Genomic DNA, 17,293 nt, shown 5'->3' with positions numbered 1-17,293 from the left:
AAATAGACTCAAAGGGCTCAACTTGTCATATGGCCCTCCTTCTAGTGACATTTTGTTGACGGTGTTGGAAATCCGTCAACAAAGGGGATCTCCCTGATGTGAAGTTCCAATTAGACCTTCACCCTTTGGGATAGGAGCTCCATTTGGGATATCGACCTAGCTTCCATGTCTTCTTATAGGTTTTCCTTGGCTACAAATTTCAGCACAAGAGAGTTATGAATAGGTAATCTTGGATCAACAAGTGAGTATGACTGGTGAGTGTTTGGTTGTATATTTGTTAAGATTCTTCTACTGCGGAGGGAAAGGAAAGTGAGCCTCTAGGATATAGGTAATAGTACCACACTAGTAGAGGCACACACACACAAAAAAAATATGCGTCTTACACCTAGTGGAATAGTCCAAAAAGATGCGACGGTCATTGAAACCATTATAAATAAGAACGATCTATCTAACATCCAATGGAATAGTCCAAAAGGATGCGATAATTATAGCAACCATTACAACACATTCTCAATAAGATAAGTACTAAAATAACCAAAATAGTTCAACTACTTTAGCACAGATGAAAGCAAATATGAATTACAAACATCCATATAATAGTATTACAAATATCCCTAATCCATGTATGAAGAACTTCTTGGCCATGAGGCTTATGATATTAACTAAAAGTCATAAGACACATGTATACAATGAACACCACTAGCCCCAATGGTGGAGCGTTGGAGCCACTCCTTGCTCTTGAAAAGAACTAGCTTGTCTCTCTAATTCCTTGTGGGAGGCGGCAAGGTGAAAATTTATTTTCTCATACAATGAGGGTGTATATATAATCAATGGGGTGATGCTTCCCCTCCCTTGTGAATCTTTGACTACCCTCATGACTGTTTGACTTCCTATGAATTTTCAACTTAATTTACATAACTCTTCATATTTTGTATGTGTCCATTGGACTTCAACTTTACAATACATCTTCAATACATTTTGAATAGATAATTACATAATCCACATTAATGATGTGGCATATGACAACTCATGACATGACACTGTTGACATGGACTTCTTGATTACATGGCAACATCAAGACACTTTTTTTTATGCTTGCTAGATTTCTTCTTGAGAATTCTCGTCTATCCACCTCCTTATGACTTAGAGGAAAAGAGTCTTCAATGGTATCAAGTCTTGAGTTGTGGTCACAAACTGGTGTCACTTTGTCTTCTCTTGATTTATTAGCTTTCATAATCAACTATAAATATGTATTTCAGCATGTTTCCCTTCTCCATATCCTTCTCCATCATCGTGTCATGGTATGATAGAGTACCTACATATGCAATGCACTCATGACGAAATGGCATCAGTCTAATAAACCCTTAGTCAAGATGGTGCATGTTGATCCACTGAGCGGGAACCAGGTTGTGGGCCAAGGGAGAGGCTTAGTGATTACAAAATTATGCATCTCAGGAAGTTGAGGGTGAAGCTTGACCCTTGAAACTACGTAATGCATAGTTCAAGCTCGATTGGGCAAGCAAATTGTGCAGTTTTGGGACTCAATGTGCTGGGTTGAAGGCTTTTGCACTGTTTCAACCAGCTGCATAGTTCTAGGAGGCAAATAATACATGTTGATTGCACAATTTCATAGCTTAGGAGCTCAATGGCTAGGCTTGAGCTCAAATACTGGACAATGCACAGTTGAGGTCAGGTTGGAGGGTTATATTACGCCATTCTAGGGGTCAAGGTCTGGGATTGAGCACTAGAACAATGTCAAGCATAGTCATGGGAGGCATGAAATGTGAATTGAACATTGTCAAGGGGAAATATTGTAGCTTGAGGGCTAGAACTGTGCAATGCGTAGTTAAGGAGGGCTCGACGAGGCTAAGTTGTTGGGAAATTTCCAGAATTTAGCTAAGTGTGGGATCAGTGAACTGATGTGATCAGTGACATGACTTGACTATGATCATACACTTAGAACACTTGATGATACATAAATATAGATCATCCATGGCACATGAACCACACATTTACCTTAGTGCGACAACTTCATGACGACTCACGACAAGTGCGACACCAAAAATATGCTTTTCGACGACTGTGACGACACTTGTGCGACAATTCTTACAACTTTAGGAATGAGTGTGATGGAAGTTTACATGGTAGTATCAACTTATTCACAAGGATAATCCCTAGAAACCACCAAAATAGGCTTATATAGATTGTACAACACTTAACATGAGAAAAGATGACATTTTAATTTTCTCATAAAAGGGACCACAACACTCAGAGAAAACACATGGAATAGATTTCAATGTTTTCGACGAAGATGTGCAAGACTAAGGTAGGCTCTAAAATTTGGTGCAGGAAAAGTTTTTGGAGGGTATTGTAGCAGAGACAACACAACCCTATTCTGTTGTGGGTTGTGGGGTGTTATCAACTCTCGTCAAATGGCTTCTTTTGCACATAAATTTTTAAATTCATTTGAGACGTACTCACCTCCATTATGACTCCTGAAATCCTTCACCTTCTTTCATGTTTCTCTCTCAACCAATGCCTTCAATTCAAGGAACTTTGAGAGTGACTCATATTTCTTCTACATCAAGAAGATCCAACACTTTCATGAGAACTCATCAATAAAAGGGACAAAATATTTTTGCTTGGTAGTCTAAGCTATTGAGAAAGGTCCACAGAAATAAAAGTGGATCCTTTAAAGGACTCCATGTGCTTTGCTTTCCAAATCATGGAATGTATATTTTGTGTACTTCCCTAAAGTACATCCTTTGCATACATCCTACTACTCAAGTGCTCCTTTGGGGAGACTTGTGGTTATCTCTTGCATGATCTTCAAATCACCATGATGTAAATGGCCAAGTCTTCTATGCCAAATTTCACTGACATCGCAGCTCTGCACCTTCTCCACATTTGTGCTCAATGTAACACAATCATCCACATCTATCTTGTACATGTTCTTCACTTGAACCCTAATATGATTCACCTATCCTGTGGCTATGTGTCTTAGGAGTTCCTTTCCTTTGTTGAAGATCACATCATAACCACAGACTTCTAAAAGTGTAACAAAGACAAGATTTTGTTTTATCTATGGAATAAGGAATATATGATCACAACTTCCATTGAAGGAAAGCTCACGACACTACAGGAAACTCAGCAGAAGATTCACGGTGGCAGTTTAACGGCAGTCACTGAGCAGAGAGTGGAAGAAGTCTAGCAGGCGGTCACTCAGTGTGCTACCAAGGTTGCGGTAATCCAAATGGGGTTGGGAGGTCTTCACACTAAGATCTTTGCGCCTGCAGAGTGACTCGAGGGCGAGTCACAATGTTTGTGTTGGGGGCCTGTTGGGCGCGGGATGCCCCAAGGGTATTTTTGGGGCTAAAAGCCCATATTTTGGTCAAATTTTGTAATCCAAGTGTAAAGACTCTGCATCTTGTGGTTGCGGAGCATGTAGGTGTTAAAGAATCATAGGGTTGTCCACCCTTATTTTGGAAATGTAATGTCGGCTGTAAAAGATCTAACCATGGTTCGCGGACCAAGGGATTGTATAAAAAGAGCTAAGCTTTAAGTAGTTAAAGGAGAATACAATGGAGAGAGTCATAGTTTTAGAGCAAGAAGTCTAAGTCTTAGGTCGTAGCATAGGTAGAGGTTCTGTAGCTAAGTGCGTAGAGGCCTAGGGTAGAAATCTACAGCTGAGTGCGTGGACCCTTGCAAATGAGTGTGCAAGGTGGTCGAGTCTGTAACTATCCAAAATTATCAATAAAGAGAACTATTCTACAATTTATGCGTCTTTATTTCCTGTTTATGCATCTTGTTATGTTGGGTATGAATTTCACTTATAATTCTTATATGATGCGCGAATGTATGTAAATGTGTTGGTTAAGTAAATGCAAGTAAGGACATTTGTTTACATGGTGATAACATTAAGTATTTGACTAATATAAGCGAATCACTTAATATCATAGAGGAATCTGCACGGCATGCTGCTATAGCAGCATGAAAGTACCTGAGCCACAGGTTAAAGTTGCGTGAAGGTCGATCGTGTACTTTTGCGAAGGTATTGAAGGGTGGAACAGAGGGCTAAGCAACTTGCACGAAGGCAGGTATATCTGGAATAAAATGACATCACAACCATCTCAAAGGTGCGGAAACTTGGTTCCAAGATCTCCCGATACTGCTTTGGGTGAGACTTCACTCTGCACTCTGTGGGCTGATGCTGAAAGGGTCAGTAGTGTAAGGATTTGTTTGGCTAATTAACACTGAACCTGGGTCAGGCACCCTCAAGCCAAAAAAAGGTTTCATTGTCGAGACCGGAATTTGCATAAAAGATGTGTGATGTTGTTTCACTAGAATCCAACTAAGAAGGAGATTGGAGACTGGTCGGATAGAAAGATCCACGAATTCGTGGCATAGGAGAATAGAAATTTGTGATTGTCAAAAGAAAATTGGTTGGAATGATACCTGTATATAGAGATCCATGAAATATTTTTACGTTCCTTCCCTATTGAGCTATACGAGTGGATCGTGAAGCTAGCAGATAGCCAAGGAAAGTGGAAACTTGGCGGTCCTATTGTGTGGACCCCAGAGCTAGTGTGAAGGTTGGAAGCATCAGAGGATAAGATGCCCACGTTGTCAATCATTGGCTCGATCGCATCATAGGAGGATTTCTGACTAAATTTACGGTCGACACCTCAGTCAACTATAACAAAGCAGAGCAACGCTTTTTCAAAGGACCACGAGGTAAGTACATAAAATCTTTGAATACTTGGATTAAAATGTTGTTGTGAAAAAAATGGGCTATGTAGCTACCTAGATGTTTGGGACTACGCGAAGCAGAAAAATTTACAGAAACGAAGGAAATAAGGGTCCGGAGTACAGCCCCTTGATTTCACCTCCACACAAGGATGAAGAAGGGATAGCGAAGGTCTCTTCATGAAGTGTTATTCAGTTAATAAGACAAGGATTCCCGTGAATACCACCTCCGCCCACACCACCTCTGACTTCACCTCCATTTCCTCCAACTTCACGCGTACCGCCTCCACCTCCACCATGGTTTAGTATGGCAAATACAACAGAGTTTCCTTTGTTCAAGGGCTTGGCAAATGAGGACCCGAACCAATTCTCATTCGTTGTGAGGGTCGTATGGGAAGCTCAAGGTGTTACAGATGATCATATAAAGAAAGTGACACTGGTTAATGTTCTATAAGATCGTGCGCTAACGTGGTATATTACGTACTCTAACAATAACCCGAATGCTGGAGTAGTAGACATCCAAGCAACACTAAATAGGGAATTTAGCAGGCCTAAATCTGAAGCACATTTGATTGTGGGATTCAAAGAGATGACAATGCAACCAGGTGAGAAGCCTTGGGAACTAGATCAGAGGCTAAAATGTATGATCCCCAAAGCCAACATGAACTTGACAGATGGACAACATCACGAGTGGTTTGTTAGGCCCCTATACTACTAGTGTAACCCCTTATTGTTATTAGTATAACCCACTTATTATATTGATGTACCCATGTAGTGCCCATATTGTTACTATTGTGCCCCATAGAAGCCCACTATTGTTATTATTGTGCCCTTACATTATTATTGTTATGTCGACTCTGATTATGTTATGACCCCTTAGACTCCTATATATAGAAAGGAAGTCTTTTCATTTGTATCATCCAAGAATTGTTCATTTATGTAATGTAAAGGAGGTTTCCCCCTCGAAGAGGCTGAATTCTAATGCGTTGATCTATCTTTTCTACCTTTTCTTGAGCTGGTTTCATAACATTTGGTATCAGAGCTTTGGATTCTAGGGTTTCGCTGCTCCAAACAAGTCATCGTGGAATTTTCGCTATAACTTTGTTTCTGTGATGTTTCAGAAGTTGCAAAAAAAACCCATTTGAGAAGAATTGATGCTGAACCTTGGGTCCAAATTTCAGAGATTTTTACGTGATATTTTCAGAGATATGATCTGAGGAAGTTGGTATTTTTGCAGACTCCTGAATTACACTCAAAACAGGTGACCTGGGGAAAATCGTCATAACTTTCTTTCTGAGCATCGGATTGAAATTTCGTAAGAAGGTACAGAAAGAGGACGGACGGTAGTTTCGGTTTATATATGTTTGAGAGTCAAAGGTTGAAACAGTGAGACGTGACACTTCATACAAGTTCGCTGTACTGAACTAGTCTATAATCAGGTCACTGCGGGAGATTGTACATAACTCTTTCTTGGAGAATCCAATTTGGATCAGACTTGTGGCATTGGAAAGAGGGCACATAGGGCTACTACAGGTCACAATTTCATAACTTAAAGATCCGAAAGTACAGAGTTACAGTCGTTTCAAGGTAGAGCTCCTAAAATCAAGAAAAAGCAAGATGAGGAAGTTTGATGGCAAGGATCCGGTAAATTGGATACTTCAGATGGAGCAATATTTTGATATACATGGTGTACAACTGTTACAAAAGGTATGTATTGCATCTTCATATTTAGAACCAGATCAATTTTTATGGTACAAAGGGCTTTGTTCTCGTAAAAAACTTGTTACGTGGTCAATTTTCACGGAGGAAATGATATCACATTATGAGGATACAAAGAGCAACACCTTCTTTAGAGCAACACCACAACAATTGGAAAGAGTAAAAGGGCTTTGTGACATAATAGAAAGCAAAATTATGGAAACCAGGAAGCATACCCCTCACAACTATAAAGATGGAAGTGTTGTTTCTCCCAGCCTTCCACAACCTACAAGGGTTACACCACAACAATTGGAAGAAAAAAGAGAAAAAGGGCTTTGTTACAATTGTGATAGCAAATGCACTAAAGGTCATAGGTGTGCTGAGAAGAAATTATTTTACATAGAATATGAAGAGGAGGAAGAAAAGGATCAAGAAACATCAAAAGAAGAGGATATACGTCAGGACACCACCCTAGAGAAAGAAGAAATGAATCAGACCATATCTTGTAAAGCATTGGCAAGAATTACCACTCCTCAAACTCTCAAGATAGAAGGACATATCAAGAAGAAAAAGGTGCAAGAAGTGAAAGATCACATCGAGAAAGAAGAAATGAATCCAACCATATCTTGTAATTCAATGGATGAAATTACCACTCCTCAAACTATCAAGATAGAAGACACATCAAGAAGAAAAATGTTCAAGAAGTGAAAGATCACATCGAGCATCAAGAAATGAATCCGACCATATCTTGTAAAGGACTGGAAGAAATTACCACTCCTCAAAAGATAGAAGGACATATCAAGAAGAAAAAGGTTCAAGAAGAGAAAGATCATATCGAGCATCAACAACAAGTTCTCCAACTTTTAAAGGATAACGCCACTTCGGTGCAAAATCAAATGAAACAACAGCTAGATCAACATCGTAGTGAAAAATGTTTTGATGTAAGTGATTGGGTATTTTTATTGCTACATCTCAAGCAAGCTATTTATGAGAAGGAAATGTTGGCAATACTACATGCACTTAAAAAATGGCGACCTTACCGAATGGGAAGACGCTTCAAGGATGAGGATGTGGAAGCATTGTTTTGTGCTATTTATATTATCCAACCAAATTGGATAAACGAAGCAACGGATGAATGGAAGAAGAACGAAGAAGTATGGCCACTTATTCAAAAGTTGCAAAAGATCCCAATTCAAGCAATATTGCCAGAAATTGAAGAGGAAGGAAAAATCATATTGGAACCTGGAGCAATCACAGAAACAAGAACCCGACAGCTACGAAATCGATCAATTTTAGAGTATCTCATCAAGTGGAAGAACTTACCCACTGAATATTCCACATGGGAGGACAAGAATTTTATATAGAAGCATCAAGAACTACTCAAGCGTTGAGGACAACGCTTTTTGAAGGAGAGGGGCATGTTAGGCCCCTATACTACTAGTGTAACCCCTGATTGTTATTAGTATAACCCACTTATTATATTGATGTACCCATGTAGTGCCCATATTGTTACTATTGTGCCCCATAGAAGCCCACTATTGTTATTATTATGCCCTTACATTATTATTGTTATGTCGGCTCTGATTATGTTATAACCCCTTAGACTCCTATATATAGAAAGGAGGTCTTTTCATTTGTATCATCCAAGAATTGTTCATTTATGTAATGTAAAGGAGGTTGCCCCCTCGAAGAGGCTAAATTCTAAGGCGTTGATCTATCTTTTCTATCTTTTCTTGAGCTGGTTTCATAACATGGTTTGTGGCTTCGCTACTACCACACTTAAGGAGTGCGTTATTGCAGCAACAGATAACAACTCAGGTAGAGGCCTTGGAGATTGCCATGAGACTACATGAAACTCCGATGCAGGATCCTAATCTAGGAGTCTAGCAGATCCATGCGCAACTGAAGAATTTGTGCCTTGAGATTCAAATTCTGAAGCAGGATAGGAAGGTTCGGCCAGAGGTACGTGAAGAGGTATGGTGCTTGAAATGCAAGAGTCAGGGTCATGACAAACACCTTTGCCTGATCTTTGCAAATTACATTGCAGGAGGAGGACTGGTGCCTTTAAGGTCGGAAGCTCAAGCATGACCCAGTGCAACACCTGCTTTATAGTGTGCTATCTATCAAGTAGCCGGAAAACATGCCACGGATAACTGTCACTTGCTACAGAAGTATGTGCAAGCAACGCAACAGCTGTTCTACAACTTTTGTAGGTCAGTAGGACATGATGAGCGTACTTGCAGGAGCTATGAATTGATGATGGATAGAACTCCCACCTACCGGGTTCAGGCCAAAATGTGGCCCCTTGACCAGAATGCAGGGATGGAGCGGATAGGATTTCAAGGGGGCGGACGAGGCCAAGGCAGAGGAGGACCTAGTAGAGGTCGAGGACATTTGATTTGCTACAATTGCCGAGGACCAAGATACTATTCCCATAATTGCACTAATCCAACGCGTCCGTCGTGCAAGTATTGCACACTGCTTGATCATGAAACAGAAGATTGTCCTACACTAATAGCTAGGATACATGACAAAGGGGTGTTATCGCCTCCCTCGACTTAGAACCTGTAGAAGATGAGTTCTGAGCCATGCAAGGAATATCTGAATGTAAATATAGTGCTCTAGAGTGGAATTGCGATAGGAGATGAAAAGGGGAAACATCCAGAAGACAATACATGGGTTCATAAGACCCTGCGAAAGAGGCTGAGTTTGATTTGGAGCGTGCTTGGGAAGCGTTCATGGAAGCTAAGAAGAGCTTCGTTGAGGCCTCCACTTCAAGGAGAAAGGATAAGCCTGAGCTGAAGATCGACCCTTCTATGCTCACAGATTTCCTGGAAAACCTGTATGAAGTTACTACGCAACAATAAGGCTATAAAAGGGCTACAATAACTCATCAATAGATGCGATGGAATCGCGCCAGGTGAGCCACACGTGGTATGAAATATTAGCAAGCATAAAATGAGGACGGGACGGGAAATGAGACTGACCGCACAAATAGGAGATTATGAAATGGATCAGGTCATTTTGGACCTGGGGTCAGATGTGAATGTCCTACCTATTAGTGTTAGTATATGCATACTTCCATCAAGGATCAAATTTTCTCTTTGCATTTTCATTTTAGGTGTTTCATATTGAATTTTTTCGATCATTCCACTAAGTCATGTCAAAATGGTCCACTGATGGTTGTCTTCTTCTCAGAAAATCAAATCTCCCTCATGAGGTACATTTGCTGACCCATCTCCCTGTTGCATTTAGTTATGGCTTTAGTTATGTTATTTTTATAGTTAAGGAAGTTTTCTTTCCATTAGGTCTTAGGGCTCATTTCCAAGGTCAAAAGCATAGTTTCAAGTGTAAATAAAGGGCAAAAAAGGTATGAGGATGACCAATAAACAAAGAGTGATTGCTAATAAGTCATGGTTTTTGTACAAAGATCTTATTTCACTAATGTAATTTTCATCTCAAAAAGATGTTTTTGAGTATTTTAGTTGATTTATATTTTTTGATGTAATTCAAGTCATTTCATGTAATAAGTGTTCCCATAAGCTGCCCAAGCACTATTCCTTGCTGTAAGAAAATGAATCCATTGAAGAAATCAGTTCAAGCGACCTGAAAAGAGACAAAGAGAGAAAGGTATTAAACAGAGATTTGAAGGAAAGAAAAAGTTCCAAAAAACATTAGAAAGTGGGTTTTTTCTAAAGAAAAATCAAAATCACCCTCTATATAAGATTTCAAACTCCTTTTCCTAATCCATCATATTCATTTGACAAAGAGAAAGAAGAGAGTTGAAGGAGAGAAGGGAATTAAAGCAAATTGGTGGCTGAAAAAAGAGGAGGCGCTACACATAGAGTAGGAGGCGTTGCGCACAAAGCAGATTGAGGATGCACTGCGCATAGGGGATGGAGCGTTGCACATAGGGACGAAGCGTTGCACATAGGGCCAGTTTGCCAGTGCAATTTTACATTGCGCTACACATAGAGCCGAAGTGCTACACACCTATACAAGGCGCTGCGCATAGGGCCAACAAGCACCAAAACAACCTTATCAATCATCCAAATTGCTTTTTGGCCACCTAGATCTTCTAAACAAGTAAGTTCACTCCTTGAACTATCCTCTCGGCATTCAGTTCATGTTTTTGAAGTTGGTTTGCTATTTAAAATTTCAAACCCTAGGTTGCCTACAAATCCCTCCACCTATCCCTTATACCCTAATTCCCTCAAACAAATCCCTCCACCTATCCTTTATACCCTAATTCCCTCAAACAAATCCATCCACTTATCCCTTATAACCTAATTCCCTCAAATCCCTTATACCCTAATACCCAAAACAAAATCCTTAAAACCCTATTTACTAAAAAATCCCTATCAAAATACCCTCCTTCTCACTCTCATATCATATATATCTCATCCCACATCGCATAAGTTCCTCTCCCCTTCCCCTATCCCTATTCACCATAACTCACTTCTTGATTACCTTCACTAGGGTTTCAAAGCTTCAAAATTCAATAAACATGGACAAAGACGACAGAGATTATGAGGAGGAGGAAAACAGTGGGATGGGATTATGATGAGAATATTGTGAGGGAAAATATAATTGATCATACTCAACATACATTTCAAGATAGTGAGGATTTATCATAACCAATAGCGAGTGTGGAACTGCATCAACTGCTTGACAAGTACTGTTATGAAACCAGCTCAAGAAAAGATAGAAAATATAGATCAACGCCTTAGAATTCAAACTCTTCGAGGGGGAAACCTCCTTTACATTACATAAATGAACAATTCTTCGATGATACAAATGAAAAGACCTCCTTTCTATATATAGGAGTCTAAGGGGTCATAACATAATCAGAGCCGACATAACAATAATAATGTAAGGGCACAATAATAACAATAGTGAGCTTATATGGGGCACAATAGTAACAATATGGGCACTACATGGGTACATCAATATAATAAGTGGGTTATACTAATAACAATAAGGGGTTACACTAGTAGTATAGGGGCCTAACATGCCCCTCTCCTTCAAAAAGCGTTGTCCTCAACGCTTGAGTAGTTCTTGATGCTTCTGTAGAAAATTCTTGTCCTCCCATGTGGAATATTCAGCGGGTAAGTTCTTCCACTTGATGAGATACTCTGAAATTGATCGATTTCGTAGCTGTCGGGTTCTTGTTTCTATGACTGCTCCAGGTTCCAATGTGATTTTTCCTTCCTCTTTAATTTCTGGCAATATTGTTTGAATTGGGATCTTTTGCAACTTTTGAATAAGTGGCCATACTTCTTCATCCTTCTTCCATTCATCCCTTGCTTCGTTTATCCAATCTGGTTGGATAATATAAATAGCACAAAATAATGCTTCCACATCCTCATCCTTGAAGAGTCTTCCCATTCGGTAAGGTCGCCATTTTTTAAGTGCCTGTTGTTTCGTTTGATTTTGCACCGAAGTGGCGTTATCCTTTAAAAGTTGGAGAACTTGTTGTTGATGCTAGATGTAATCTTTCACTGCTTGAACTTTTTTCTTCTTGATATGTCCTTCTCTAGAGTTTGAGGAGTGGTAATTTCTTCTAATCCTTTACAAGATATGGTCGGATTTATTTCTTGATGCTCGATGTGATCTTTCACTTCTTGAACATTTTTCTTCTTTATATGTCCTTCTATCTTGATAGTTTGAGGAGTGGTAATTTCGAACAATGAATTACAAGATATGGTTGGATTCATTTCTTCTTTCTCGATGTGATCTTTCACTTCTTGCACATTTTTCTTCTTGATATGTCCTTCTATCTTGAGAGTTTGAGGAGTGGTAATTCTTGCCAATGCTTTACAAGATATGGTCTGATTCATTTCTTCTTTCTCTGGGGTGGGGTCCTGGCGTATATCTTCTTCTTTTGTTGTTTCTTGATCCTTTTCTTCCTCCTCTTCATATTCTATGTAAAATAATTTCTTCTCAGCACACTTATGAACTTTAGTGCATTTGCTATCACAATTGTAACAAAGCCCTTTTCCTCTTTTTTCTTCCAATTGTTGTGGTGTAACCCTTGTAGGTTGTGGAAGGCTAGGAGAAACAACACTTCCATCTTTATAGTTGTGAGGGGTGCACTTCCTAGTTTCCATAATTTTTCTTTCCACTATGTCACAAAGCCCTTTTACTCTTTCCAATTGTTGTGGTGTTGCTCTAAAGAAAGTGTTTCTCTTTGTATCCTCATAATGTGCTATCATTTCCTCCGTGAAAATTGACCACGTAACAAGTTGTTTACGAGAACAAAGCCCTTTGTACCATAAAAATTGATCTGGTTCTAAATATGAAGATGCAATAGATACCTTTTGTAACAGTTATACACCATGTATATCAAAATATTGCTCCATCTGAAGTATCCAATTTACCAAATCCTTGCCATCAAACTTCCTCATCTTGCTTTTTCTTGATTTTAGGAGCTCTACCTTGAAACAACTGTAACTCTGTACTTTCGGATCTTTAAGTTCTGAAATTGTGACCTGTAGTAGCCCTCTGTGTCCTCTTTCCAATGCCACCAGTCTGATCCAAATTGGATTCTCCAAGAAAGAGTTATGCACAATCTCCCAAGATGACCTGATTATAGACTAGTTCAGTAGAGTGAAATTGTACGACGTGCCACGAGTCACTGTTTCAACCTTTGGATCTGAAAAATGCATACGAGAAACTACAGTCCGTCCTCTTTTTGTACCTTCTTACGAAATTTCAATCTGATCCCCAGAGAGAAATTTATGACGATTTTCCCCAGGTCACCTGTTTTGAATGTAATTCAGGAGTCTGGAAAAAGACCAACTTCCTCAGATCATTTCTCCGCAAATATCTCGCGAAAATCTCTGAAATTCGAACCCAAGGTTCAGCATGATTTCTTCTCAAATGGGTTTTCTTTGCGACTTTTGAAACGTCACAAAAAAAAATTTATAGCGAAAATTCCACGATGACCTGTTTGGAGCAGCGAAACCCTAGAATCCAAAGCTCTGATACCAAATGTTATGAAACCAGCTCAAGAAAAGATAGAAAAGATAGATCAACGCCTTAGAATTCAGCCTCTTCGAGGGGAAAACCTCCTTTACATTACATAAATGAACAATTCTTCGATGATACAAATGAAAAGACCTCCTTTCTATATATAGGAGTCTAAGGGGTCATAACATAATCAAAGCCGACATAACAATAATAATGTAAGGGCACAATAATAACAATAGTGGGCTTCTATGGGGCACAATAGTAACAATATGGGCACTACATGGGTACATCAATATAATAAGTGGGTTATACTAATAACAATAAGGGGTTACACTAGTAGTATAGGGGCCTAACAAGTACCCTGATAGTGAGATGTTCAAACATAAAGCTCAAAGGGTGTAAAACAATTGGCATTGGATGTGATGATGGGAAAATAGTAAGTTGAACGACAGTCATCAGAGATAGAATTATGATCAGATGGGTTGATTAAAGTAACTGATTCCCATTTTGAAATTACCAAAGATAAATCAACTTGAACAATTTCACAAATTCTCTACATAATAGAATCATCTTCCTCACATGATGAGTGTAACAAACCATTTTCTTGTAACTGGTTACACACTACACTAGCATCGTAATCGTCAAAAAAAGTAAAAAGGAATGCTAGTATAGAAAACATATGAAGCTAATAAGGGTAAAACGAGTGAAGAATAATTTATTTCATCAAATAATTAATGCATTTGCTAGAAATCAAGAGGATTTCAAGTGTGATGAAGAAAAAGATTAGCAGCATAATATTCACAAGAAGGTTCAGGAGTTGAATGTTTTCAAAACTATGTGGCAGGCATGATTTCCTTGGCCAAATATAATATTTAGAATAATAAATTCCACAATTACATGTTTTTTCGAGAGACACACTCTCCAAACTTGGGTTCAAGCAAGAGTTTTTCATGGAGATGAATCAATTGAAGTAGGAACTTGAATCCGATCATAACGCAAACCTTGAAAGTTTAAAGGATTATATCTGCAATGTCAAACATATTTCAATAAGGAATTTAAATCAAGTGAAACCCTGCAGAAAGAAGACTTTTGCGAGGAAAACCAAACCTAATTTAGTTTGAGGATCTTAACAGAGTTGCGAGGTCCTGACATAACCATCAATGGAAGATGAAGTGCCTCGACTACCTGACAAGTATGAGAACTTTCAAGGATTATAATATCACATTTTGAAGATTGAACTGGATCATGCATGGTATGAGGACAACTATTTTCAATTATTTTAATGATATCACTATCAACCAAACGATAGCCATATTCTTCACTGATTTGATCATAGTTTTCAACTTTGACAACTAGATTACTCAAGTCGAAAGATTCTTTTGATCACAAGTCTAGAGATGTATGAATCAGAGAAATTTCATGAGGAAGTTGATTTGAATAGTTGTCTTCATGCAAAACAAGAGATGATACGAGATGGAAAGGATACTCAATGATCTAATTATTTTCTCTTTCATCGACATGGACAACCTCACTACCTTATGTAAATTGAGAAGTGACCTCATCCGATGAATAAATTGAAGAGCATGGAGTATCTTCATCGCATGTATATGTATTGCAAATAGGTGAGTACAAGGGATAGTGGGATGAAGAGGAAGTTTCGATGAGAACATTTTCTTCGGTTGTATCATATCCCAGATCTAATTCTATTAGATCATCATCTTCTGGAGTAACCAAAAAATCAGTTGGTGCACTTGGGAATTCATCATCATGTACATTAACAAAATCACCATCATCATAATGAGTGTTTCCCAAGACTATGGATATGAACAAAATGATTTCATTTGATTCACTACCGAGATTAGAAGATTGAAAATCATCCTAGCTGGTGGAGTAGATTGATCAAGAGGATCACGACACAAATAGTCATGTTGAGTAGATGATAAAGGATGATGGAAAAACAAGTCAAATTCAAGACTAGAGATATGAATGTTGATACCATATTGAGGAATGGAAAAAATGGTTTTCACCCTAGGCTTTAGGAGCCATTATGGTATTTCCTCTATTGCATTTGAATCATGAAAAGTGGAAGGAGGATGAGAAGACGAATTAGGAATTTGATGTGCATGTTTCCCAACTTTACTATCATCGCAAAGAGGCACCCTCATCAGAACTGGAGATGGAGGAGGACAAGGAACAAAAGGAGTAGTCAATTCCTCCTCTAAAATTAGGGGTTTCTCTTGATTTACAAGAGTTGGGGAAGAAGATACATCATGTGGTTTATATTCACCGTGCAAAGGGAAATGAACTAAATTCTCAAAAAATTGTTTCAAGAAATCCCAATCCATAACAAAGGTGAAGGAATTGATTAGAGAAATCCTCAACCAATTCATAAAGCTCCATTCTAAGCTGATTGATTATTGTATAAACATCTTGGTAATCATACTTATCAAATCCTAAATAAATCTCCTCGATGAGATGGTTAAGAGAATGAATCGAGGCAGGTGGTAGAGTGTGACGCTGTCGGCTAACTCGACCTTCAAGGGTGAGGCAGAAAATAATACAATCAATTTCAAAATATTCACAGAACTTAAAAAATGAGATGCATGCTCGACAAAGGATGTATCACACTCACCATCAAACATGAGTTAATACAAGTCACGAATAGACTCATCGGGGATTGAAAGTTCACCAGGGGACAGGTTATAAAAACACCCAGGGAGTATGATTTGAGGATGATCCATTTACGATAAGATATTCAAAACAGACTCAAAGGGCTCAACTTGTCATATGGCCCTCCTTCTAGTGACATTTTGTTGACGGTGTTGGAAATCCGTCAACAAAGGGGATCTCCCTGATGTGAAGTTCCAATTAGACCTTCACCCTTTGGGATAGGAGCTCCATTTGGGATATCGACCTAGCTTCCATGTCTTCTTATAGGTTTTCCTTGGCTACAAATTTCAGCACAAGAGAGTTATGAATAGGTAATCTTGGATCAACAAGTGAGTATGACATGTGAGTATTTGGTTGTATATTTCTTAAGATTCTTCTACTGCGGAGGGAAACGAAAGTGAGCCTCTAGGATATAGGTAATAGTACCACACTAGTAGAGGCACACACACAAAAAAAAAATATGCGTCTTACACCTAGTGGAATAGTCCAAAAAGATGCGACGGTCATTGAAACCATTATAAATAAGAACGATCTATCTAACATCCAATGGAATAGTCCAAAAGGATGCGATAATTATAGCAACCATTACAACACATTCTCAATAAGATAAGTACTAAAATAACCAAAATAGTTCAACTACTTTAGCACAGATGAAAGCAAATATGAATTACAAACATCCGTATAATAGTATTACAAATATCCCTAATCCATGTATGAAGAACTTCTTGGCCATGAGGCTTCTGATATTAACTGAAAGTCACAAGACACATGTATACAATGAACACCACTAGCCCCAATGGTGGAGCGTTGGAGCCACTCCTTGCTCTTGAAAAGAACTAGCTTGTCTCTCTAATTCCTTGTGGGAGGTGCCAAGGTGAAAATTTATTTTCTCATACAATGAGGGTGTATATATAATCAATGGGGTGATGCTTCCCCTCCCTTGTGAATCTTTGACTACCCTCATGATTGTTTGACTTCCTATGAATTTTCAACTTAATTTACATAACTCTTCATATTTTGTATGTGTCCATCGGACTTCAACTTTACAATGCATCTTCAATACATTTTGAATAGATAATTACATAATCCACATTAATGATGTGGCATATGACAACGCATGACATGACACTGTTGACATGGACTTCTTGATTACATGGCAACATCAAGACACAATTGTTGATGTTTGCTATATTTCTTCTTGAGAATT

This window comes from Pinus tabuliformis, chromosome 5_1, assembly GCF_031772625.1.
Source record: "Pinus tabuliformis cultivar Carrire ecotype Pingquan chromosome 5_1, CPIR1, whole genome shotgun sequence".
Taxonomy (NCBI): domain Eukaryota; kingdom Viridiplantae; phylum Streptophyta; class Pinopsida; order Pinales; family Pinaceae; genus Pinus; species Pinus tabuliformis.
The sequence above is the reverse complement of the archived record's forward strand: the minus strand, read 5'-3'. Positions refer to the sequence as shown.